At 42.8% G+C, this 13,091-nt stretch overlaps 1 protein-coding gene across 1 annotated transcript in view; it reads left to right on the top strand.

Annotated features, from left to right (window-relative positions):
* ltbp1 (latent transforming growth factor beta binding protein 1) overlaps positions 1-13,091 on the top strand; it is a gene marked incomplete at its 3' end in the record, with an annotated part of 174,087 nt that overhangs the window by 58,018 nt on the left and 102,978 nt on the right. The window lies entirely within an intron of this gene.

The following is a 13,091-nucleotide window of genomic DNA, read 5'->3' as shown; positions in this document are numbered from 1 at the left end:
TTCCCCAGTTCTACATATGTGCTCTCCCAGGGTCCTATGTTCCCAGGGTCCTATGTTACCAGGGTTCTATGTTTAACCCTAACCCTAACCCTAACTAACCATATTAAGCCAATACAGAGCTGGGGAACATCTTTTTCAGGTTCCCATTATGTGCTATATAGAGCTGGGGAACATAGGACCCTGGGAACATAGGAATGAATGGTTGTTGATCATGTTAGTAGCATCATGCGTTACATCATTGAAGGCTGGGGCGCTCTCTCCTGGCTAGCTTATGGGCGTGTCTGTATATATATGTATTTCTGGATTGCATCCATTTGAGTCTGCTTCAGAAATCTAGATGCATTGTCTGGAAGTTAAGTATGAAGAAGAAAAATTAGAAGCATGAAGAGCATGGTTTGATTTGTCGGGGAGTAAATCAAGAGAGTAGGGGAAAGTGCCCTTGATTTGAGTGCATACAGTAAGACCGCAATGTCAGGATATCATGAGACGACTGCTCTATAATGGAGCACATTAGGTGGGTGTTCTTTAATGTGTTGCACAGACCCTGGCAAACTGTGGAGTCTTAACCTGCCTCAGTCCTTATAAGGAGCAGATCGGTGTCTCCTGCTCTGACACATGCAGACACGTGGGAAGAGCAAAATAAGATGAATTCCTGTCTGACTCAGCAGTACACATCAATATAGCCGGAGCTACACCGGCGCAGAGAGAAAAGAAATCTGACTTTTAACCCTCTGCGGCCCAGAAGGATTCTTGTTCTTAACACTTTGTGACCCAGATCTGATCTTTTCATTACTGGATAAACAAAAAAAAAATCAAGACTGCATCAAATAGGGTTAAAAGTCATTTATATTTTCATTTATATGCTTGCATTCATCCAGCTGTAAGAGAACTCTGACTATGAGTCATTTTTACATTGCACATCACCTAAAAGGTCCCAGACCTGTTGTTTCCCTTTGTTTATTACATTAAGCACAACAGCTTTAGATGCTCTCCATTTTTATTTTTTGCAACTTTGAACTTTGTTTTCTCTCTGAATGCACATAAAATATAAATCCATAGCTACGTAAAGAAAATAACTTTTCATCTGTGCATTTTCAATATCACCTCAATTTCAGTAAGCTAAATGGCAAGATACTATCAACATCGAATATAAACTATTAATAATACCAAAGTTATGAGATCATTCTCATGCTTAATTTATTGACCAAATTCACAAGCAGACCTTTACTGTGTGTGATAACAGTATTAAACAGTGTTTGTCAGATGAGCAGTCCTCCTATCTGAATAATGCAAACATTTTTTAGTTTTTTATTTAGCCTTTATTAAACCAGGTTTGGCCCACTGAGATCAAGGATCTCTTTTACAAGGGAGACCTGGCCAAGAATAGCAGCAACACAGAGTTTCAACAAAAAATGAACATAAAAAACACATAGAAAACACATAGATTTGAGTAACATTAAAATGATCAGATAGAACATTTGCACACAGACAACCTGTTTTCAAACATGATCCAACACCAATGGTTTTAAGTAGTAGGCTAGTGTTATCGCTGTTCAAATGTTGGTGCTGCTGGAGATTGACAGTAAGCTCAAATGTTTCTCAATTATTATTATTATTGCCATCTTTGGTGCTAAACGCTTATTGCTGTGGTGTTTTTTTGTTTTGTCTCCATCTTTGGTGTTAAGCGCTCATAGGCCCTTTTTCACGAACATGGCCGCCCTATGGCCGCAGAGTATAGCTCGGTTCTCACCATTGCTAGCAATATTAAAAAGCCAATTTTCTGTCGCCCATAACTCTGTCTGTGTTCAACATAATGTATAACACAATACAGGTGTTGTCATTGACATATCTTTCTGTTTCTGTTGTCAGACTGCAAGTAACTGGCTAACCAAGGCTAACCGTAACTCCTGTACTGTTACCATTTTGTGACCCTCGATCAACTCACTTTTTTATAGTCGTCTGACAACAGAAACAGAAAGATATGTCACTGACAACACCTGTATTGTGTTATACATACAAATAAGTGATCACAGACAGAGTTATGGGCGACAGAAAGTTGGCTTTTTAACATTGCTGGCAATGGTGAGAACCGATCTACACCCTGTGGAAGTACGGCAGCCATGTTTGTGAAAAGGGCCTATTGCTGTGGTGTTTCTGCACTGCACTACCCAGAGATCACCTGTCAATCAAACAGTGTGGGTGGGGCGTGGATTTTCTGTTGATGAATTTTGAGTTTCTGTAGGTGGCGCTCTTTTCTTTATCTGTTCCATATTCTGTTGCCACGGTGGCTATGGCTGAGACTGTCCTCCCCCAAAAAACGAGCCCATAGGTCGTTTGTATAAGCAGCTTATTATGACCTATAGTTACGTTTTAAAGTTAAGCGACCTCTAGCGGTCGTGTAAATAACGACAATGTGCTACGTTGGTCTGCGTCCACGTCACGTGAGTCAAGTTTCTCTCTCAACACTGAAACAGCACAGTGGAAAGTAAGGGTGTTGTGGTCGGGGATGGTGGATGGGCGTATACGTTTGCCTTTGATGATGTAACCATGACCAAACCATTTTCCTAACCTTAACCAAGTTGTTTTAGTTGCCTAACCATAACCCAAGTTGTTTTATTTGCCTAAACTTTACCATAACCTTAACCCTAACCTTAACCAAACTTGTTTTATTTTTACCAAAGTGGTTTTAATTGCCTAAATTTAACCATTAACCAACCTTTGGGACGTAATTCAATTTGTGGCGGAGGAACGTTTTGAAATTCGTCGAGGTCGTGTTCATTTCACGTATTTTCGTGAGATCACGTTGGAAACGCTCCTGTGGGTCGTATTAGAGGGTAGGAACAAACCACCTATGTGGTCGTGTGGGTTGGAGGACTTGTTGCTATGGCTGCTGATGCTCATCCTGGGAAAGACCTACCAGACACCGGGTGTTTAGAACAGCAAATGTAAAAGCTTTCATGAGCTGGCTACAGGTTGAATCACTATTGTGTTCTATCAATCAGACATAGAGTAAAACGGATATGATATTGTGGCAGATTATTACTTTAAACCTTCTGTTGATATTTTCATACTCAAAGAAAACATGTCATCAGCCTGAGATTGAACGTGCGAGGTGCTGAAATGGAGATTCAACCTCAACCTGTCCGGGCATGCGAGCCTCTCTCCACTTTCCTCCCCTCCCCTTTGCCTTTCTTCCCTTCCTCCTGCCTTCTTGCCTCTGTGACGGAGTGTAGACCTGAGCCGAGGCAACTTGGAAGCCAAAACGTTTATTTGCAGTCCAGATCCGGCTCCAAGAACGGAGACGGAATAAATCACCTTTGTCTTCTTTATCATGCCTACCTGATGAGAGAGGCGTTGAGGGAGGAGTGTCGCTCCGTGATAAGATGGAAGGGAGAGGTGGATGTGTTTCAACTTGCCCACAGCACGCTCCGTGTTGGCCAGTTAACACAGAGATCAAGCCCGTAAGAAAAGGATTGTGTTGTTATGGGGTTGGTGACTGATCTAACCCTAACTCCTTAAAATAATCAGAAAAAGTACAAATAATCTCAATTTAAGGCCATAGAAAGTATGAAAATGTCATGGTCATGCAGGTTTATTTTTAATTAAGTGTCCTTTTGATGCAGTGGAGGTATTGACCGATTCTTTACATCAAGTCAAGTTTTGTCAAGGCAGAGTTGGAAAGTCATAAGGAAACATGAAATAAGGCCAATGCCATGAATTGTGTAGTTTCACCAAAAGATGTGAATGGAACCTCGTTTTTCCAAATAGCCTCGTTTTGCCAGTTTTTTGTTTCTTTGTTTTGGTTGTTAAATTGATGTTAAATCCAATTCCAGGTAACATTAAAAGGTTCCTAGAGGATATAATTCTGGTTATTTTCAACCCGCGTTTAATTTTCCTAGTTTTTGCCATCATGACAATTGATAGGCCCTTTTCACAAACATGCCTGCCGTAGCCTACTTCCGCAGGGTATAGATCGGTTCGGGAGCGTATCTATAGTATGTTCCCAGGGTCCTATGTTCCCAGGGTCCTATGTTCCCAGGGTCCTAACCTGGATAGCTCTGATAAAAAGCCCTTCTGTTCTTTGAAACAGTTGTGGTCAGGGCTCTGGGTAAAAATCTACAAGCAACCAACCTAACCCTAACCCTAACCCTAACTAACCATATTAAGCGAGTACAGAGCTGTGGAACATCTTTTTCAGGTTCTCATTATGTGCTATATAGAGCTGGGGAACATAGGACCCTGGTAACATAGGACCTTGGGAACATAGGACCCTGGGACCCTGGGAGAGCACATAATGTAGAACTAGGGAACATTGGACCCTGGGAACATAGGACCCTTTGTCATGTTCCCATTAAGTGCCATATAAATCTGGGGAACATAGGACCCTGGGAACATAGGAATGACTCCATCGGTTCTCACCATTGCCAGCAATGTTAAAAAAAACAACTTTCTGTCGCCCGTAACTCTGTCTATGATCAATTATTTTGTGTTTCAACATTATGTATAACACAATACAGGTGTTGCCACTGACATATCTGTCTGTAAAAATAGAGTGATTCGATTGAGGGTCAGTACAGAAATTAGCGTTAGCCTTGGTTAGCCAGTTAGCATTTTGTGACTCAATCACAGTTACTTGCGCAGTCGTCCGACAACAGAAGCAAAGATATGTCAGTGGCAACACCTGTATTGTGTTATCCAATATGTGGAAACACAAGATAAGTGATCACAGACTGAGTTATGGGTGACAGAAAGTTGGCTGTTTAACATTGCTGGCAATGGTGAGAACCGAGCTATACCCTGCGGAATTACGGCAGCCATGTTTGTGAAAAAGGTCTATTGTGTTCAAAATTTCTTCACTTACTTCACTGTAGAACTTTCCAATACACACCCACAGGGCCAACTCAATCTCCAACATTCCGGATGTGTTTTAATCACTCTTTGGGTTCGACTGTTGGAGATTGCGTTGTAAACAGGATCTGTCCATTTACTTGTTTCACTTACCATAGGCTGTCAGCCTGTCCGGACCTTAAATTGCTACCATTTTCAGGAACTCAAAACGTATTGTGTCCACTAAGGAATAGGAATCAGAGCAAACAAAATTGGGGAAATAAAGGCATGGAGATGGGAGTTTAAAAGAAGCAGTATCCGGCTAGTTTACAAGACAGGAGCTCCACTTTTCACCACATTCCTTCTGGACAGTGATCCTGCCTCGTCAGCGCTGAGGGCTGCAGGCCTGGCTGGTGGGTTTGGGGCCGTACACTCACACACACACACACACACACACACACACACACAGCCACCAGCCCAGTCTGTGAAAACCCCTTCACCATCCCGTCTGTCAGTCTAACTGTCTTCAAGCTTGACTGGCTGTAGTTCTGTTTTGGTTGTTTCTCTCTCTCTCTCTCTCTCTCTCTCTCTCTCTCTCTCTCTGTGTAGTGCTAAATAAGTTGGCGGGGAAACTGGGGAAAGACACCCAGTCAGTGTTCCTCAAAAGCAAACAACCACCAATAGAAACAAAAATCAATTATACTTTCAGAAAAGCATTAATATCTGCCCCTTTTTTTTCCCTGCCTTTTAACATTTTTGTATTACTATCTATGGCAAGCAGGCATATGGGAAAAGGTCAATGCTCTCACTTCTCTTAAAATTGGAACTTCACTGTATTTCTTTAGACAGTATCATTGAATTTGCCATTACATGATGATATAAACAGTGTATTTTTTTTGGCATTTCTGCTTTATGGGACAGTCACAGAGAGAGAGACAGGAAAGGTCCTATTGGATTTGAACCCTGGACGTAACGATGCATGCTGCATGATGATATGAACAGTTTTCCTCGGTACTATTATATTCCTTGACCCTCTAAACCAGTGGTTCTCAACGTGAGGTCCCGGGACCACCAGGGGTCCTTGAGGGGGTTCCAGAGGGTCCCCAGCAAACTGATGAATTGTTAAACTTAAGCATTATTTCATTTAGAAGAAGTTAACACAATTAGAGAATGTAGAAGAATGACTGTTCTGATCATAGTTTCTCTGTCATCTCTCTACCTACAATACAGATAGTCATGGAATTCTGGACAAAATCATGATCTAACAATAAAAATATTCTCAGATTTCAATCAAATGGGGGTCCGTGGCCCTAATGTGGACTAAATTAGGGGTCCTCGATGTGAAAAAGGTTGAGAATCACTGGCCCTAAACATAGGTGTTGACATATTTTTCAATCCTGTCACGGTCACTTCAGCATGATAGGAGGGAAAACCCATTACTTTGGCGAAGGTGGGGGAAGAAAAATGGCGGTCACGGTCTGAAATCCTGCAAAATATTCAGGGCATCAAACAGTGTAGGTATAGTACCAACTGTGGTGCTTTTTTTTTTTTTTTTACGCGAGGCTGAACGATTCGGCCTGCTGTATTTCTGTCCTATTTGGCCCGGCCCTATTCCTCCGGGGAGTGAGTTTCAGTGTTGTTTTTCCAACTCTTCTGGCATATCTTCTCCCAGGTGAGTGCAGCGGCGGGCCAAGTGCTGAGAGCTTCCTGGCTCTCGGGCTCCCGGCTCCCCTTTATTAAAGACGCCCGTGGCTGCCAGCTCGTTTGTGTCAGCCGCGGTCCAGACAATATCGCGGCATTTACGGTCGGATTAAACCAAATTGATTTTTTCGGGGGGGGGGGGGGGAGAGGTCGGGACGGGAGGTGAGTCGAGCGTGGAAGGGAAGGAGGGGGGACTAAGAGGAATAACAGAGGGAGTCGTACTTTTCTTCTCGAGAAAAGTATTTTCGACGCTTCACCTCCTCCAGCCTTTCATTTTATATATACTGACTCCTTTTCAGTTCCATTCGTTTCTCAGTTCCTCAGGTAACCCTCTTTGAGTTTGTGTTGAGATGAGCAGGGGCTGAAATGGAGGGGCGTCCTATTCCTTCGTTTTGTCTTTGTTGTCCTGGGGTGTTGACTGTGTGTCTGGAGTTCTGGAAGAGACTTGATCACTGCAATGGGCATAATGTTCTAATAGTTTCAGGGCTAGCAGACTGCAGTCAGGTGTTTGGTCAGTGCCAAAACTGGCCACAGGTATAGTTTGTGTATTTGTGTTAGGGCTGGGACGATAATACAATTCAATACGTGATATGGGGTTCACGATTCAATACAACCACGATGTACGATGTAATAAATAAAAGTTAAATGACAAAAAAAGTGCCACAAATCTTTCTAGCAATGGTTTTAGCTTGCTAGAATGTAAACAACAATTTTAAAATGTAATTACAAAGTGACAATAATAATATTTTGGATGGAGAGTTTGTGAAACTGTGATGGTCAAGCGTCTCATTTGTGATTACTACAGCAGAATAAAATGTAACTAATATCACAGTTTCTGCCCCACGATACGTATTGCCACATTTTTGTATCACGATATATTGGATTTCGATATATCTTCCCTAATATGTGTGTGTGTGTGTGTGTGTGGTGATAGCAGTGGGGGTGGAGCTTTGGTGGCTCTCACATTGCCGCTCTATAAATGATGGCCCCAGATATCGCAGCAAGCATTTGACATGCAGTTGGAGGCCAAGTCAAACCGCTTAGGTTTACATGACCTGCAAGTTCAACATCAACCCAAACGAGCACAAAAAATAAATACAATACTACAATATGACCTTATGACATGACAAAATCATATTAAAACAGCTTTGCAAACTTTTTTCAACTGATGTCAGAAAGGGATTTAGGTCCTGATTTCACTAAATGATGCAGGTCGCAGCTTGAACGACATTTTTTGCACATGTCAAAATGTCAATGTCAGAATGTGTGCTAGGACTGAGAGTGTGAGTGTGATCATGTGATCATTCAATGGACAATAAAGTCAGTGTCTGAAATTACCACTGACCAAGCACCAAATGCCAGTAAAATGAGTGTTGGTGGATAAATAAATAAGGGTCACCCACCAGAGTGAGACTATAACATTTAATACACAATACAAAAATGTGTATTTATTATTTTGGCCGGTAAATATTGGCATGTAAATCTTTGTAGGTCACCATTCTTTGGCAGGTGAGCCCCGAAAGTTCATTTCGGACACTGATGGAGTTAACAGTGGAAAGGCAGGGGAGCGAGAGACTATGAAGGTTAGAGAGAGAATGAGAGAGAGCTGGAGTCCAGCGCCGGGTTGCCAGGTTGGGAGTGTGCTGGGGAGTTTATTAGCTGTGCAGGCCCAGCCTTATAAGGAGCCCGCGATGGCTGGAGTCAACTGCTCCTCCGGTAGCCGTCATTTCCTCCTTGTCAGGTTTCATTAGCTTCGAATCGACACACTGTCAGTTTTTCCTCTATCCCCATTTTTTGCTACATAAATTACTTTTTTTTGTCATCCCTATACCTGGCAGCCACAAGGGGAGGGGGGGGGAGAGTGTGGCCCCTATTTTACTCTTTCAATAGAGTCCACTCCACCCCACCACGGGCTTTTAAAGAGCTGCTGGGGTGACACACATACACACACACACACACACACACACACACCAACCCTGTCTGCTTGCCTCGCTGTGGTGGAAGTGGGCTGGCAGGGGAGGTGAGATAGAGGGCTTCTTGGGTTGCCAGATCCTGTACCAGTAGTAAACAGTAGGATTCTGGGCTGTCTGGTGAGTCTAGGGTTGCCTGGTCTGAGCCAACCTGTTCCACTACTCCAACCGCTAAGTGGGATTTTTGTGAGAATTGCCAGGCAGACGGGGGCCGTCTTAAAATCTCATTAGGCACCCAGGGGCCTGGAGACCCGGGCTGCCGTATAAGCACCGTCTCTCCAGGCCTGGAGAGCACCGGAGACCAGGGATTTAACAAAACCTCCAGACCCCCATGTCCTCCAGGCCCTCCAGCGCTCCATGCCTGCAGGGATCCAGGGCTCGAGGCCACCAATGCTGCCAGGGCTCCATACCTCCGGGGCTCCAGGGTTCCAGACCTCCTCCAGGCTCCTTTCACATTCACTAAGTTCCACATAATAAATAATATAGGCATGAAATGTACATACACATTTCACTCACTCACTTTCATGTGTGTCTTTGCGTACATGCACACACACATTCTCTCTCCCCGGAGTATACAAATTGACTCAGCTCGGTTGTGTATGGTAGTGAGAGCGTGGAGAGCTGTCTGGATGTGTGTGTGTGTGTGTGTGTGTCACCCCAGCAGCTCATTAAAAAGGCTTTTATTGGGGTTCTAGCCAAGGGCCCCATCTGGATCCTATAAGACTGAGCTGATCTGGGCTCTGAGGTCCAGTCGCTCTCTGCTGCTGGTTAAAACATCATGTCTTCTCTTCACACTCCAGACGCACCAGTCTACTTCTGCATCAGCACGACTCGTCGCGTTTGTCACACAATTTTGTTTGTGAAGTTTTCAGAGCAGTTTTACAGAAATCGTCCCTTGTAAAAAATAGGGAAAGTCATAGAAGGACATTCTGAAAGCTTAGATAGTTCAGTGTTAAATTCAAAACAACTGTCAGCTGACGGCGGCTTGGCCTGTCTAGTGTTAAAGGGAAGAGAAGCTGAATTGTGAGTGGAATATCGACCAGGCGGGCAGAAAAAGTGAAGGAGTAAAGGCGCGGGCACACTAGCAAGAAACAAGCAAATAGTAAACATGTTGTCCCCCACCAGTGATGTAGTTCCACCCTTGGGTCAGTCAGTGACCTGCTGCACCACCGAGTAGCCATTCATTGTCAATGCCGCCCCCTAGTGGCACAAAGTCAACGTTACAGTGTGACTAACGAACGAACTAACGGACGAACTAACGGACGAACTAACGGACGAACTAACGGACGGAGACCGATCCATAGTCCCCCCTTTTGTGGGGGACAACTATGCGGAAATCCCTTCGCTTCCCATTGACGGCAGTTGAAAACGACGCAAAGGACAAATAAAAACTGTTGCTTGTGGCTGCGAATCGCCTTTGCGCAGAGTTCAAATTTTGTGAACTTTGACCTGTGAATTCGCACAGCTGGCCAATAGAAACACTCGTTTGGCTGTGTCAACCTCTAAAGGAAAATATCGAACATGGAGGAATCCATAACATTATATAATATAGATGGTACATTCATGGTTTTCCTGTTGTAGTGTAGCGTACAGTTAACGTTAGCTTGCTAACCACATATAGTCGATTGATTGCTACTTAGCTACGGTATGTTAACTTTCCAAATACCATAGAATTGGAGTCCATTGATAGCTAGTTAGCTACTTAACCAGCTACTAAACAACGAATAAACTTTGAAGCGAGGTGGTAACACTTTACAATAAGGGTCACTAAGTTAAGGGTTAGTTAATGCTTAATAAGGGTTAGTTAATGCTTATTAAGCATTAACTAACCCTTAACATAGTGACCTTTATTATAAAGTGTTACCGGTTTTCCTGTTGTAGTGTAGCGTACAGTTAACGTTAGCTTGCTAACCACATATCATAGTCGATTGATTGCTACTTAGCTAACTTTCCAAATACCATAGAATTGGAGTCCATTGATAGCTAGTTAGCTGCTTAACCAGCTACTAAACAAGGAATAAACATTGAAGTGAGGTTGTTCACAAGGTCTAATTTATTGTAGAAACCATGGTAGTTATATTCTAGTAGTCTCTCAGTGGTTGTACTGGTCAGCTCCCAGGGTGAATGTGTGGAACTGTATGAATGTGAAGCAGAAAGGAATGCTTGGTTTTTGATCGGGTTTATTTGGCAGCCTACATCTGGCCACAAACGCCAAACCACTCCCCCTGAGTCAACTCGAGCATGTGCATTTTTCACGTTTTTTTCTTCTGCATGTTTAATACTCATCAAGTAATCATGAAAAAGGAATTAGTGTACTTGGTGTGGTCCTCCACATGTGCTCTAAATCTGGCCAACATCAGTCTTACCGATAAACCAAAAAGCAAATTGTATCGGATGACTCTTATCACTTTCCCGTGATTTACTGTTATATTTACATCCTGTTCATGACTTTGATTTCCTACCCAAGCGTTGAGATGTGTGTGATTCAGATAAGATGAGAGTGTTTTGACGGCTCTTTGAAACAGTGCTGTTTTTCTTTGCCACCTTCAGATCTCTCACCACACTGAGGGCCACAGTAGCATGTGGTTTGGCCACAACAAGATGACTGTGTAACCATTGTGGCTTAGGGGTGGCTGCTGCTGGTAAGAGATGACTCGTAATGAGCCGCACTGCGTGGGGCAGGGAGGGGCTAGCTGCCATTTTACCCAGAAATCAGTCACTCTTTTAGGAATCAGTCTTGTCTTGATGAGTGGCGGGGAGAGCGGGGTCAGATGAGCCGGTTTTTACTCAAAATGTTATCTTGGCAAGGAAAAATGAGACTAAAGAACTAAAACAAAAGCTTCAAATTAACTGGTAAGAATGCAGCTAAACGAAAGAAGAATGAAAATACAACTTCTTAAAGAAAAGTGGTCCCTTAATGGCTCAATTTGCCCCAAAGTGGAGGTAAGTTGATCCTAGCAAGGGGGTAAATTGAGCCGCTGAATTATTCATGTTGGAGTCTGGATGAAATGCTTAGTAGTAGACCAACATTTATTGTGTTTGAATGTAGCTAAATGTGTATTGAGACAACAGCCATTCAACAATGACTGTCAAAATTATACTTTTTGTTGCACAAATAAATGTTATGCACATAAATATACTTACTACTTGTCCTATGCCCTGGTTCCATTACAGCCATGTTGAAATGGAAGTCTCTTCCTTAATGCCTGGTCACATGACACATAATGCTTACCATTGCTAGGATACAGGGAGGGGTTCAACTTACCCACTGGCTAATCGTACCCCGCTTTCCCCTATACGTTAATTTTTTGAGGATTATAAACATATTCAAAGTAATGCGCAGCCTTTACAGTGTATGTCACCATGTTGACGTGACCTCCAACTTATATCACGTACCGTTCCATTGCATTTTTCCTAGAGGGAAGTCAGTCTTGCTTTCCGACATGTCTTGAATGCAGCATGAGTTACACATTATCACCTAACACCTCTTGTCATACGTCAATTTAGGAAGGTTGGTATCTGTGGCATATACTGAACAAACCCTACTGCTCTGATTGGTTGACAGTATGCATAGTTAATGAGGTGTCCCATAGTGAATTAATGAATAGCTGCTGTTTTGTGCCGATGTTCGATATCTTTCAAAAAAAAAAAAAAAAAAAAATGACAAGCATTCAGTGTTTCCACAAGAATTAGATTCAGGGACACACTCACATGCACACACATGCATGCACACACAGATACACACATATACACACATGCATGCAAACACTGACAGAGACACACTAACAGTATGTACTGTATATATTCTATTTTTCATTTAAAGATTTCATACTATTCAATTTTCATAATTTTGTTTTCAAATATACTATGGCTCAGGATAAAGATAATGCTCTTGACTCATGATGTTTTGCAAATAAATGTAGTTTCATTTAACGAAACCCACTGTTGTTTTATGCGGCTTATGCCCCTTGACATGATTGCTTCGTTGATTACGGTGCATTACAGACACAAGTACCAAATAAATGAGTTTGAGTTGAAATTTAGATTCACACTATCTGTAACTTATCTCGCCTTATGTGAACTGCGGTAAGTGGTACAAGCCAGCAGACTTTCTCTACAACACAAGAACCGGTAGAAAGTGGATAGGAAAGCGCGTCGATATACTCGAAACAGACTTTTTGATGAGAAAGGGGGAATGAAACAAGAGTTTGAAAGTGAGCGAGACAGACAGACAGAGAAAGAGAGCGAGAGAGAGAGAGAGAGAGACTTCAAAAGGTAGAGGAGAGGAGCTTTGAGCCGCAGATGGCATCAGAGACGGGGATGAGGTTTCTAACAGTGTTATTGTCACTGTAATGACTGGGTTGGGGAGAAACAGATTTATTACCTCTGTCATTATGTGTCACCGCTGCAAAGCCTAACAAACCCAGTCCTTTTCTAGAGGGAGAAACACCAAAGTAAACAAAAAGGCTGCGGTTTTGTAATTGTAAAACAGTCGGGGAGCTCCGCATGCGAGGCTCCATGCCCTTATGAAAGAATAATACCTCCTTGTTGCGTGGTAGCTATGGCTGGAATGATGAATGTGATTGCTGTAAA

The sequence above is a fragment of the Centroberyx affinis genome, unplaced genomic scaffold, assembly GCF_046629955.1.
Source record: "Centroberyx affinis isolate AG114_WGS23_722 - 3 ecotype Tasmania unplaced genomic scaffold, CSIRO-AGI_Caff_v1 ptg005267l_1, whole genome shotgun sequence".
Classification (NCBI taxonomy): Eukaryota; Metazoa; Chordata; class Actinopteri; order Beryciformes; family Berycidae; genus Centroberyx; species Centroberyx affinis.
Note: the sequence above shows the minus strand (reverse complement) of the source record. Positions and strands in the feature narration are given on the sequence as shown.